Source organism: Paroedura picta, chromosome 9 (assembly GCF_049243985.1).
Source record: "Paroedura picta isolate Pp20150507F chromosome 9, Ppicta_v3.0, whole genome shotgun sequence".
Lineage (NCBI taxonomy): Eukaryota > Metazoa > Chordata > Lepidosauria > Squamata > Gekkonidae > Paroedura > Paroedura picta.
This window is the reverse complement of record NC_135377.1, coordinates 65,260,289-65,274,061: the sequence shown is the minus strand read 5'-3', so window position 1 is coordinate 65,274,061 and position 13,773 is coordinate 65,260,289. Positions and strand designations below refer to the sequence as shown.

The window sequence follows — 13,773 nt, the reverse complement described above, 5'->3', positions numbered from 1 at the left end:
TTCTTTTGGATTAAGTCCTATTGAGGCACAGGACTAGGATCTGGTTAGGTCCGGTTTCAAACCTCCAATCCACCTGGAAGCTTGCTGGGTGACCTTGGATCAATCACTCTCACAGCCTTACCTACCTCACAGGGAAAAAGAAGGTGAGGAAATTGTTGTCTGTTACCCCAGTGGCTTGAAGAGAAGGTAGATTAACCATCCTCTGAGAAAACAGGTGGAAGACTGCATTGCACATATATATATATAATAATACAATTAAATGTGTATGTATCACAGACCACCCTACCTATGATGATTATATGATAATGATTTATTATATGAAAAACCCAATGTTGGAAAAATGCTAAACATTTGTGCAGGTTTACAGCTCCATCCTAAGTGACATCCAGTCTTTGAAGGTTTTGGGGTTTAGAACCCTATAACTCTGCTTCGGATGGCAGCGTATGTAACATACATTATTTTGAGAAATCCCGGCAGGAGGAGGAATGAAAACAACACAAAAGGTGTTTTCACACCAGATCAAACCCTGGTTCTGCACAGGTAAGGCTAACCGGCCACAACACCCCAAAAAAGCATCCTGGCCTTCCAAGCTTATTGGCCCCGACCAATGACCCATGAGTTTCCCATCCAAAAGCTTCAACCCATAGGCTCCCCGGAGCCGTGGTCCGCAACACGAGCCCCTCGCTGACCGGGAGAGATGCCAACGGCCCGGGCTAATTGCCGGGACTTGTTGCGCCAGCCGCCCTCGGCCCAACCTGGGGCTGCTTCGACCTCTCTCCTTAATTAGCCGGGGGCGAGCGAGCGAGGGAGCTGAATGCGTGGCACCTGGCGGACAGGGGATTTAGGCGGCGGGGCAGCAGGGGAGAGCCTCCTCCGAGGACGATTCTGCCCCGTCTGCATCCCTGCTGGACGGCGCTTTATCAGTCCCTAACACTCAGCTCGCGCCTCTCTCTGCGCAGCAGCAGCAGCGCTTCCTCCTTGCAACTGGAAGTCTGTAATGGAGGGGAGCCGCCGCCGAGGCAGCAGCAGCAGGAGGCAGATGGTACATTACCACCAAGAGACTTGCTACTTCGGTAACTTCCCTCTTTCTCTTTCCTATAGCTCTCCATCCTTTGGAAGGAGAGGGGCGGCGGCTGTGTCTTCCTTCCCTCCTTCCTGGTTTGGGTTTTTTTCTTCTTTCCTTTTGCAAATCCGTCCCTCGTAGGAAGTTAAGGCCGCTCCGTTTGGACCGCCGTCCTTGATGGACAACTTTTCGCAGCCTCCACCAAGTTGCTGGAAAGCGGAGTGAAGAGGAGGAGGCTTGGCTGGCAAGCGGGGAGGGGAGGGGACGAGGAGGAAGAAGCAGCAAAAGTTTTTCTCTCTCTCTCCTACTCACTTTTCTCCTCCTCGGAGTTGGAGTGGGAGTCGGGGCCCCTCCCTGCCTCCCTCCCTGGGCGAGGGCGCGCGCGTGGCGATAGGGATGCTGCTGCTGCTGCTGCGGCGGGCGAGAGGCAGGAGCCGCGGCCGGGCTGAGTAACACGTCCCCAGGAGACAGGCAGGAGTCACACGTGATGCGCCGACTCCGGCGGGCCAGCGAGGGAGCGGGGAGGCGCCGCCGCCGCCGCTGAGTGGGCCGGGGGGCGAGGGAAGGGGCGCGCTCCGCCGACGCCGCCGGAGGGGTCCTTCGCTCGGGCGCATCTTCCTCCTCCGGGGAGCCGAGGAGGCAGGGAAGTTACTGCCGATGAACTTTGTACATCCATAGAAACGCCATTTTGAATTTGATTCCTCCCCCCACCCCCTCCCCTCCTCCCTCCCTCCCCCCGGAGCAAACTTCTGCTTCACTTTGGAAATTCGGAGGAGTTTGTATTTCGTCGCCTGCCCCCCTCCCTCCCGTCGCCTCCGCGGCTGGTTCGCCTTCACCGCCCCCCCGCCGCCGCCCGGACTCGCTCATCCCTCCCAGCTTTCCATCATGGCTCGAGCCAGCCGCCCAGCGCCGGAGGAGCCCCACGTAAGTCCGCGCAATGGGTTATTTTTACCTGTGCATGGGGGGAGGGGGCGGTGGGGGGGGGGTCGGGGGAGGCACAGTGGCTCTCACCGCCTGGCCAAAGCGGCGCTCGCTCGGGGGGGAAAACTTTGTTGTCGGGTCGCGGTTGGGAGGGAGGGGGGGTGGGGGAGAAGAGGAGGAGAAGCGCCGTCCCCGAAGGTAGGAACCTCAGTGCTTAGGACCCCTCGGTTGACTCGGTGTGCCCCCCCCCCCATCCCCTTCCTGGTATCCTTTGCATGGCGTGTTGTTTCGCTTGGAGAGGAGAGCAGCGAACTTTTCCTCCAAGTTGCCCGGTAGCAGGCGAGAGATGATGAGGAGTCGGTAGCAGGCAGCCTTCCTCTTCCTTTCCGCCCCCCCTCCCCCCTGCCTCCACTCCGCTCCCCCTCCTCTCTTCTCCTCCTCTCCCCCCCCCCCGCCCCGCTTCTTCCGCGTTGCAAACTCCTACCAACCAGCAACACCCCGTTGCAGCCTGTTGCCTGCAGGACCTGATGCTCATCCATATTAAACTGTCTGAGCTCAGGAATCCGTCCAGATCATCTCTCCCTCCCTCCTTCCCCTCCCTCCTCCATGCAGGGTTTATTTTTAACCAGCGATTTGGATGGGCCTTCGAGAAGAAGCAGCAGCAGCATCTTTTCGCCCAGTTGGCCGCCGCGGTCCTCAAGGACATCCTCCGGGACCGCTCCCCCCAGTTTTGTTTTAGGGTTTTTTTTTTGGGGGGGGGGGGCGCAGGACTTTTTTCTGATCCGGCGGCCGGCCCTGCCGTGGAGACGGTGAGCGTGGCTTACGCGGGACTGGCCCCCTTCAAGGTAGAGCAACAAACAAGCGGCGAAGTTTTGGTCCCTTCCCCTCCGACATCTTTCTCGGCCGCCTGCGAACTTTCTCTCCGCCTTGTTTGCGAAGGGAGCCGCGGGGAGCATCCGCGTCGCGCTCGCCTTTCGCCCTTTGGTCCTCCTCCTCCTCGGTGTATTGGGCGGCCCCCTCCCCTCAGGCAGGGGGGGAGCCTCTTGCGAGAGCCTGCCGGGCGTCTCTTTCCTCCCCGCCTTGGGGGAAGGTGCAGGCGGGGGCTCCCTTGGGGGTCGCCGCCTGGGAAAAGTTTCAGGGACTGTGCAAAAGGCGGCGAGAGGGAGAGGCTGGGTCACCTTTCCTCCTTTCTCTTCTCCCCCCCGCTCCCGTCGCCGTCAGAGGCACATCTCTCGAGTTTCTGGATCGAGAGGAGGAAACGGACGCGCATCGTCACGAGGGCAGGGAAGAAGAAGCGCTTGCGGGATCCGAAACCGGGGGGGGGGGGGAGGAAATGCACCGGCGCAGCTCTCCCGTTGCTAGGGCTCGGCGATGCAAAGAAGCCCGTGGGGGCTCAGCCTCCTGGCTATGGGTCCGGACTGTTCGGGACTGGGGTTTTTGGAAATGTATATATTCTCTCCCCCCCCCCCCCCCGAGGTTGCATCCGTGTCTTGCCCAATGGCCGCATCTGAAACTTCTCCTAAAACTGTTGCTCTCTTCTCCCCCCCCCCCCCAACGTGTTGCTGTAGGCTAGTCGGGACTCGTCTCTTAGGAAACTGCGACCTTAATCGTTGCTAAGAGGCAGGGCAAGGTTGCTCTCCCCCTCCTCCCCGCCCCTGTCGAGCGGCATATTTCTCTGCTCCCCCCCCCCCCCCCTTCTTTCAAGAGGGCATGCAACTGGGAAAGAGCGTTGCGCCCTTTGGAAAGTCTTCTTTAACAAATGCACCCGATCCGTCCTTCTCTCAACGCCCCCCCCCACCCCAGTGTAAAGTAACGACTTGGGGGCGGCGGGCCGAGCCTGCAACAAGATTCTCGCGGCTCCTTGTCTGGACGGGCCGGCAGCTCCCCGGGAGGGCCGCGTTGGGCTCTCGCCTCCCAAGCCTTCCTCGGCTCGCGTTTAACTTCCAGCTTTGCAAAAGCGAAGTTGTGCACCAGGCGAAGCGGCATCTCGTTGCCGGGCAGAGTAGAGCAGCCGAGAACGAGGGCGAGCGGGTGATGCTGGAAAAAAAGTTTTATTTATTTATTTATTTGCACCGAGCGAACGGGGAGGGGCCGCCGCCGCTTGTGGATGGTGGAGAGGCGGATTGAACTTTGTCATGTCGGCTGATAACTTTGCTGTTGGCTCTGCCCCCCCTTCTTTTTTCCTCCTGGGCTTCCTCTGCCCCCCCCCCCCCATCCCTCTGAGTTGCGCTCTCTCTCTCTGGGAGTGCTGGGCCATGCATGCATGCATCCTCCGTAGAAGAGGAAGGCCGGCCTTTTCTCCCAGCTCAGCGGAATTGCCTTCCCTGGCTCCTTGGCTGGGTAGAAGATGGGAAGTGCCCGAGCCCAGATCTGGACGAAGCGTTTGGCATTCCATTACGAAATTCTACACGGCTGCACAACCAGCAGCAGTACCACTCACTGCCCTGCCGCACAGTCTTCAGGGATTGTGTGTGTGTATGTGTAAGCAGGCAAGATGACCAGGGTAGTAAAAAGGCCATTTGCTTCTGTGGCGGGTGGGCTGAGATGCGTCTGATGTACAGTTTCAATTTTATTTTTAAAAGAGTTCCGGCTTGGGAAATGACTCCAGAGAAGTGTTACAGAAAGTACAGGGCTCTCTCGAGTGTGTGTGCCTGGCTCCTTAGTTTCAAGTCTGTTTCAAGCGTGCATCCAGGACCCTGGACTGATGTGTTCCTCCTTAAGTGTTCGGGGGTTCAAGGCTGTGCTTTGATAGTAACCTAATTTGAATATACTTTATCTTTTAAACAAGATCAGCTGCACTTAATGCAGTTCTCTTTGGTCCATTAACCAACAGGGCACTTCAGAATAAAAGAGAGAACCTTCTGTCCTTCTTGCTGACACTCTGGCCTGTTTAAGATAATTATTTTCAATTATTTTCAGCCATTCTTTCATCTCTTTGGCCAGTATTGGTTGACTGGATAGTTTGTAGGTTGGTGATGGGGAGGTATTCACTGGAAAACAGAGGTTTCTGGTGCAGATAAGGAATGTTTAAATCTTGTAAGCAGCCGGTCCCTTTCTGCGGATGGTTGCGTGTGTACCACTGTGTGTAGATGGGAGAGAGGGAGGTACCCAGTGACTCATCAGCCATATTTGTTTTAGGGTTTTAGTTTCCCTTTGAAGACTGAGAGGAGATACTGCATGCACATAATGCCTATTAGCATTAACGGGTGTTACATACATCCCCTAGAGAATAGCCCCTTTTGTGTTGGGAAAGTCCAAAGCAGCATGGCTTCTGCATCCTATCAGTCAAGTTACTACAGAGCTCCTTCTCATCCTTCATTTAAGACACACCTAATGGGTTTATTTGTTTCAATACTTTTGACCAGAACTTGGTGTCATCTTGGGTGGGTGATTCTCTTGTTATCACGATCTGCAAGAGTGATAAATTATTTTAATAACAGTGTTAAAGGATGGCCTTCCAGACCGCTTTGCCAAATAAATGATGCCTGGAATGTTGTTTAATCGTTCCAATAGCATTCCACAAACTATTTCAGATGCTAATTAACACTTTTATGATAGTGGGGGCAAACTGAAGTCCCGAAAGCTTGATCCTGGAATTTTGGAATCCCTCTCTGGATGTCAACTGATTAGAATAGGGCCTATCTTGAATAAGGTTAGTTTCTCTTTTTAAAGCTGCATCCTTTCTTAAGGTGAGCCTTTAATCACCTGGTCCTCCTTTAGTATTTTCAGGGTCAAGAGCTTGTTGAAGTGAAACTTCAGATGTGAAAATGGAAAGTCCTTTGTGTATTGCAGATAAACCTGTGTTTGGCCCAAGGGTAAATGGAGTGTCTGAAAACTTTTTCCTTCCTCCAGTACTTTTGAGTTGTCATTCTTGTCACAGGTTTCCATCCCTTGCATAATTATTGTTCCCCAAAATGTCATCTCTCTCCCCTCCCCCGGAAGTGTCTTATAAGAGGTATATTGTCCTGAACTTGGATGGGTGCCTTTTTTGGGGGTAGTCTTATTCTGCCAATCAAAAGCAGCTATCATTGCTGTTACACTGAGGTTATAGTTGTTATCCCTTGCAAAAGCAGATAGTGCATGGAAGGTCATAGGATAAGTGTTGCTAAGCAGCTAAGGAGAAGGATGCTAAAATTAACCCAAGTGCATCTATCAGGAATTGGTTCCCTTGTTTTTTTTTTTCCTTTTGTAAATGACATGAAATCCTATTTGGTCAGTAATTAAAATGTTTTGACATCTCCAACTTTGAAAAAGAACCCAGAAGTTTTAAGTTCAAAACCCAGAAGTTTTGGTTCAAGAATATATTTTGAACATTTGCCTGTTGGTGAGAATAAACTCAGGTACTTAAGAGTACCATCCTAAGCAAACTTAGGCCCTTCTAAGCCCATTGAAGTTAATGGACTGAGAAGGGTGAAACCCCTATTAGGATAGCACTGTAATGGTCACACATGTGAAACTGCCTTATCCTGAATCAGATGGTTGATCCAAGATCAATATTGCCTACTCAGACTGGCAGTGCCTCTCCAGGGTCTCAGACAGAGGTCTTTCTTTTCACCTACTGCTGGATCTTTTAACTGGAGATGCCAGGGATTGAACTTGCAGCCTTCTCCGTGCAAAACAGAGGTTCTTCCAATGAGCCACAGCACCCTGGCCAAATTTGCCTGTGAGATATCACTTTAATACAGGGGTAGCCCACCTGTGGTCCTCCAGATGTTCATGGACTACAATTCCCATGATCCCCTGCTGGCAGGGGATCATGGGAATTGTAGTCCATGAACATTTGGAGGGCCACAGGTTGACTACCCCTGCTTTAATAGACTCCCTTACAGAAGGTAGGTTTTAGTTATATGTTTCAGAGCATGTGACATCTCGGCCACAAATAAAGGGCATGTGCTTCCTCAGAAACAGATGATGCATTTACTTCAGTGAGACTAGCTTAACCACAACTGCTCAGGAATAATCACAAAACTTCCGTTTAGCAATAGGTTTGGGAATCAGTGATCAGTCTCCGCATAATAAAAAAAATCAGTTTTTCGGCCCCTCCACCGCTTGCAGGTTCTGAAGAGTGTGGTGAGTTTAAACACAGATGGAATGTCATGTTTGAGAGAGAAACAGTGTGGGGATGTGCTGTGTATTGGAAACAAACTGGGTTGCTTGGTCCATTTAGGGATGTGCAGTTTTGGTGATAATACGCTGAAGCTTCTTCTTCTTTTTTTTGTTTTTTTGCATTGTTACTCCAGTTGTCTTTGGTTAGATCCACTGTGTCAATCTGCTCAGTGAATGGTTTGATTTATTTTAATGTTATACTTTGTTATGATACCTTCATTGAACCTGCATACTTGAGGGACCTCCTACCTCCTTATGTCCCCCGCAGGGCACTTCTCTTTGCAAGTAAGAATTTGCTGTTGATCCCAGGACCCCTGGAGGCACGCCTGGCCTCGACCAGGGCCAGGGCCTTTTTGGTCCTGGCCCCTACCTGGTGGAATGAGCTCCCTGAAGAGCTACGGGCCCTGTCGGAGCTCTCTGAGTTCCGCAGGGCCTTGCAAAATGGAGCTCATCCGCCAGGCGTTTGTCTAAGGCCAGGTGGTAGCCTGGGGGCTAAGATCGGGCCCCTCTCCTGGGGGGGTGGGCAGTATTGGACTGGCATGGTTCCCCAGATTGTTCCATCCTATGCCCAATTATCCATCCACTCCCTTCTGCCCATCCAGTGGGCCTGTGTGAGAATAGTTTTATTCAGTCGCCATCATTGTGAGTGGGTCACTGTTTATGGGGTTTTTAATGGGGAATTTTAATGTTTTTTAATGTATTGATTTGTATTGAAATATTGTGAACCGCCATGAGCTGGTTTCCGAGAGCGGCAGACATACAAATCGAATTAATAATAATAACAGTAACAATAACAACCTCTCTCTCTTCTCATTGCAGGCATAAAGTGCATTTCCGAAGAGCAGTCCGATGCTTAGAAAGTGGTAGGAATTATTTTTTGTTCCCCCCCCTTCTAAGATGTGTAGTTTTTACCCTTGCTAAGAAAGTGCCTTTGAAAAACTAATACTAAAAAATTCTTGTCCAGGCAAAGGATGACAATAGCTAGTGTCTTATTAATGCAGGATCATATTCAGCGATCCTCAGCCTTAATGTGTGCGGTGGGTCGAGATTGTGGGCCTAAAGCAGAGAGTCCAAGGAATAGCTTTAGTGACCTCAGTGTGAACAGCACATAGTCCATAAAATGTGTTTGCGCCACCTGCAGCATTTTAAGTGTAAGCCTGAGGTTTCTAGGCCTCATGATTGCGGGATGAATACAAAATTGGACTTGAAACTAGTAGAAAGATTTGGAAACTTGAAGCCCAAAAGCTACCATCCTCCCCCAAAGAAAATGTCCAGCTCCAGTGATCTGAGAGTATGTAACTTATAATGCCAATTTCTTCCGCTCCTGTTACTACTATTTTATGTTGCTGTTGTAGAGCTTGGTTCCTGTCCAGGGCATTTTATAGGCTGGTTGTAGGATTGTGTTCATTTAAGGAGAATGATTAGCCTATTAAGTACGTTGAGCAGAAAGCTATTCAGCCTTTCCTTGGCTTTCCTCTAAGGTGGGCTAGCCGGGTTCTCTGAGCACAGCAACCCTATAAGGTACAATAGGTTATGCAGTGGTGATTTACCAAAGGACATTTAGTTTCAAGTTTCCTAGAGCTGCATTCAGGAACGAGCTTTCTGCCCACTAGGCCTTACTGCCAATTGTTGGCAGAGCAAAACATATCAGCTGGCATTCCATGGATTACTTCTTTGCTACCATTCTGTCTGGATGGAGAGTGCCTTTTGTACTGGATGGAGGTGGGTGCTGAATTCATATGTGCATCTGCTTGCTACTATACCATGTAAGCTCCTGGTCTTTTCCATGTGGCTTTAGAGAGAAGAGTGGGTTTTTAAAACCCCGGTTTTGACTACCTGAAGGAGTCCCCTTACGAACACCTTTCCCTTCCTCTCCCCACAACAGCACCCTGTGTGGGTGGTGGGATTCAGAGAACAGCTCTGTGAGAACAGCTCTAAGAGAACTGTGACTAGCTCCAGGTCACCTAGCTGGCTGCATGTGGAGCAGTAGGGAATGAAGCCAAGGCTAGCATCCTCTCTTGTACCTTGGCTTGCTTCCCCTGTGACAGATATTGGGGGAAAATGGCTGCAGTGTTCCCCCCCCCAAGAGATTAAGGTTTTTTTGTTCCTTGTTTAGGGAGACAAGTTGGCCTCTGCTCAAGGTGCTAACCTCAGTTGTCAAAAATAAGCTCCAACTTTGAACCATCCTATTTTTGGCAGCAGTAATATGAAGCCATGGGTTCTGGAACAAAGGATATCCGCGTTTTGGATTGTTTTGGTCTGTGGAGTAAGGAAGATTAGCATTACAAACCAAAATAATGGTGTCTAGCTTGGGCAAAGATGCTCAATAAGGATGTTGGATGGTGGTCCTTCCGGCCTTCGAAAGCTTTTCCACCTTCACCCTTGCCTTCAGCCCATTAGTTGTTACTTAGGGCAGCATTGTAAAGGAAGCGCCCTGATCTTGTTTGTGGCTTGAATTTGGCCTCCAAGGCCTGGGTTAGGTCCTTCTAAGTTCTGTTGAAAAGCTCAGTAGCTGGGCCACATGACTCTTGCTCTGCGAACAATTTTTTTAAAGAGCCTGCCTCAAAACAGCCCAGTCTCAGTGAGCCTGGGAAGAAAAACAAAAGCCTTGTTAACTCTTCCCGCATTGGGGATTGATTGCATCCCGTGTAACAGAGCAAGCTTGCCGCTCTTCTTCCCTCCCTGCATCTTGCTCTTAGCGCCTCTCTGGTTTTTCATGCTAATCTGCCTTGCAGTCAATAAAGGTAGCCTAGCTCTCTTGTGAATAGGTGCTGCAGACAAAAGGAGGCAATGGGTGGGAACTGTTTATTCAATGTGGTGCCAGTAAGTAATGCAAAGGGAATTTGAATGCCTCTGAGACAGGATGGCTGAATAGTTTTAAGGAGGATTCACCTGCAGGGTCTATGGGAGGCGGGGACCGGCAGGGTGGGGCAAAGCAATTGAAACCCCCCACAAAGGCCTTGTTACATCTTAAATACTCCGATAAGGGATTATGAAGTGCTTCTTGAAGTTCTAGATTTGGGGGAGGGGGTGGTCTTGCCTCTGCTGTAGACCCTTGTTTTCTGTTCTTGTTTCTAGGGTATGGGTGACTCCTTGCATTGAGGTGCGATTGAGTCTTGGGGTGGGGGGCTGTCCCAGGTTTGCAAAAGAATCCATTTGGAAGTTAAAAGATTCTGACTCCGCCTTCCTCCAGGCACTTAATACTTGCTCCTTTGAAGCAGTCTGCTGGTATGAAGTCTTAATATGGTATAAGTGCTTAGGTTAAGAGATGCCAGCCTCCAGGTGGGACCTCGGGATCCCCCTACAGCTCATCTCCAGACTGCTGAGATCAGTTTCCCAGGAAAATGGGTGCTTTGGAGGGTGGATTCTATGGTGTTGTACTCCCCTCCCCCGGGCTCTACCTCCAAATCTCTAGGTGTATCCCATCCTGGAATTGGCAGCCTTAATCCCCCCCAATCCCCTGCAGGTAGACTGGGGGTTCCAGCAACCCTATCTTAGGTTCCAAGTGTTGAGTATTAAGTGTCAGTATGCTATAGAGCAGGCGTAGTCAACCTGTGGTCCTCCAGATGTCCATGGACTACAATTCCCATGATCCCCTGCCAGCATTTGCTTGCAGAGGCTCATGGGAACTGTAGTCCATGGACATCTGGAGGACCACAGGTTGACCACCCCTCTATAGAACAGTGTTGCTAAAAAGGGAGAGGGGGTACAAGTATTTTTTGGGGGGTAGGGAGTGAAATTTGGAAGTACGGAAGAGACCCAGATTACTGGTATCTTTATATTGGCTACAGTATTTGCTCTTGAATATGGCCTCCTTAGAAGCTTTAAAATATTTACCTGCCTTCTTCCTTTGGGACAGAAGTACATTTCCTTTTATTTTAAGGGATTGTTTGAGTCTTAAAATGGGACTCTTCTTCAGGAAGTTGCTTTCACAGGACGGGTGGGGGGGGGAGAGGCCCTTTTATGGGTACAATATTAAGTTAAGCAGGACAAACCTGAGTTTCAGAAACGAGACTGGTACAGCGACTAAGAGAAGGCCCTGGGGAGTATTTCCGTCCAATCTTGGCTTGGCCATCAACTCATCAGGCCGGTCAGATGTTAACAGTGTTTGATAAGTTAATTATTGTTGGATAACATCTCTTGGTCTGCTCCTATTTCGTGCAAGGGTCTCCCCACTTCTCCTCTTAGTTTTGGAGACAGCAACAGACAGCATTTGAAGCACTAACTGTCCTCTTCAAGATTGGGGGAAGGTGGCAAATGGGTTTTTCAGCTTCCAGGTAAATCTGGAGATCTCCTGCTTTTGCATCTGATCTCCAATCAACAGATCGGTTCCCCTGGAGTAAATGGCTGCTTTGGATGGGAGGCGGGGCCCTTGTTTTCTTCTGAGGGCCTTCCCCTCCCAAAACCATGCCTTCTGCAGGCTCCACCCCCCCAAACCTCCAGAAATTTCCCAATCCATAAATGGCCGCCCTACCTCTATCTCTCACATCTCCTTGTGTGGCCACCTCTGGGTTTGAAAATACCTGGAGGGATTGGAGGGTGGAGCCTGGGGAGGGGGAGATTTGGTGTGGGGAGGGAGTTCAGCAGGGCACAATGCCATACCCTCCAAGGTGAACTGATTTCTGTGCTCTGGGTATCAGTTGTCACATTGGGAGAGCTCAAGTGAGACATTATAGTGGAAACACCTTTGGAAGAGAGGCAGGTGGTGTAAGTCTTGTTCGCTACTCTCAAACACCAGACCACAGTTAAGCAATGGAGCAGTGGTCACATCAGCATCGAATGGTTCGGTGACCCATAAGTCATGACTCCTGGTCCCAGTCCCTTCCTCAAGTAGGAGTAATTCTAGCTTACCTTACAGCAATGCTTTAAAGATGACTGAGATAACATATATGAATCGTGCTGAGGTCATAGTTAATGTCACAGTGTCAAGGTGTTGAAATGTAGGTCTGTTTTCAGGTAGGCTCAGTACATACACAGGGTTTTGATCAATTGTTTTCTGCCCCTGCTCCACCAATGAGAGGCCTGCAGGGTTTGTCATGGCCCATATAGTATGGAAGACAGCTAATAGAATGCAAACAGGCTTTGGCAGTTGTGCAGACCTCTTGTTCAAATGGGGTAAAACACCGGGTCCCAAATGCGGTTGTGGTGTAGCCTGCCAAATTATTTTTCGTCTGTCACAGGAATGTGAGTGTTGTGCTTTCCAAGGAGATGTGATGGAGCTCTTTGCACTCTTCCCAGCTGTCACTGAATGGATTGAAAACTTTGATATTAGTATTTAGGGGGAAGTGCCCAATCTGTCTGTATAATGGTTGTACCTACTTAGCTACATATTTTATATTATATTGTTATAATTATAATATAATAATCTATGCTTCCTGATGTGTAACTTGGCCATATGATAAATAATCCTATTCCTCTGGCTATTCTTAACTAATTCTGTGTGTACACTTCAGCTTTAGTTTAGCTTTGTTACTGAAGCTCAAAACGGCCACCACGGTATACTAAGAATTAAATAGCTCCCAGACTTGTACTGCTTGGAAGGAGAACTAATTCAGTCGGCCGTTTCATGAGCCCCTTTGTAGATAAATACCCCCCTCCATCTTTTAAGTTGAAGCAAGAAATTAAGGTTCAAGGTATATGTGCTGTCTTGGAACTATTTTTTTATGATTGACTCCGAGGAAGACAAAATTCCATGGTTCTTGTTTGGTTCTTGGAGCTCCCTGGATGTTCTTTGGCTGGTCCCTGTTGATCTAAGGTACCTTGCAGGGTTGTTGAGAATATATAATGGAGGGGGTTACAAGTATGAATACCCTGGAAGAAAATTGGGAGATTTTTTAGATGTTTTACATCTAATAATGAAGTGGTAATTATAATTGTTAGAAGTTACTTGCAATTTAATGGAAGACTTACCATGCACCTGTTAAAGAGGGGCATAACAAATTGTACACCTTTCTGTGCATGTACAGTTTGGTCTCCTGGCATTTTTAAGCCAGACCCCAGAACACCCAGGCCTCCTTGTGGGTTCCAGCTGGTTGCTAGGGATAGGTTGCTAGGAGAAGGTAAAGATATGAAGAAAATCAGAAAACTTTGGTGGATTCTTCTCCCCAAGACCCTTTCATTTTTCCAGAGGAAATTTTGGAAGCACTGAAAAAATTGTATGTTTTTTTTCCCTTTCTAGAATGAGTAAAATGCTAAAGGCAAGGTTTATGGAAATGTGTAGTGAACCATTGATGACGGTCTACATACAGTCACTCCTGTATATTGTAAAATACTCAATACAGTTTCAAGAATAAGTATATTGTGCAACAATTAATGTGCTTTGTGTATAATGATGATGTGCTTAATGTTATAAATAATGCAATATTAAATATTCATATCGTTGTCTATGTTGTGACTGTATGAGTGTTTCTGTCCAAGTAATTTCTTTCTGTTTACTTCAGAGCTTGTTTTATATCATTGCTTTTTATTTTTCCTGACCTCTGAGATGGCAAAAATGAAGACACATGTGCAAAGGTAGCATAGGCTGCAGTATATGGTGTATTTGCCAATTTTATGACCGAAGATTCAAGTATTTACACAAATTCCATAAATGTTCAAAATTTGGTGGAGGTTGACCAGAATTAGCAACACGTTCTGGGCCCCTGAACCTCCCTCCTAGGAATCCATGTTCTGAACTGAACTAT

General features: G+C 49.0%; 1 protein-coding gene across 9 annotated transcripts in view; it reads left to right on the top strand.

The window, feature by feature from the left end:
- The first annotated feature begins 835 nt into the window (after positions 1-835).
- RREB1 (ras responsive element binding protein 1) overlaps positions 836-13,773 on the top strand; it is a 161,799-nt gene continuing 148,861 nt past the window's right edge. For 4 of the 9 annotated variants that reach the window (XM_077353132.1, XM_077353137.1, XM_077353126.1 and 1 more), the window contains exons 1-2: positions 1,720-1,987; positions 7,910-7,953. The gene's annotated coding sequence lies outside the window, so the exon portion shown is untranslated. Of the gene's footprint in view, positions 1,074-1,719; positions 1,988-2,562; positions 2,830-3,701; positions 4,016-7,909; positions 7,954-13,773 lie in introns of those variants that run through there. The other 5 variants (XM_077353133.1, XM_077353127.1, XM_077353134.1 and 2 more) reach the window with 3 other exon arrangements.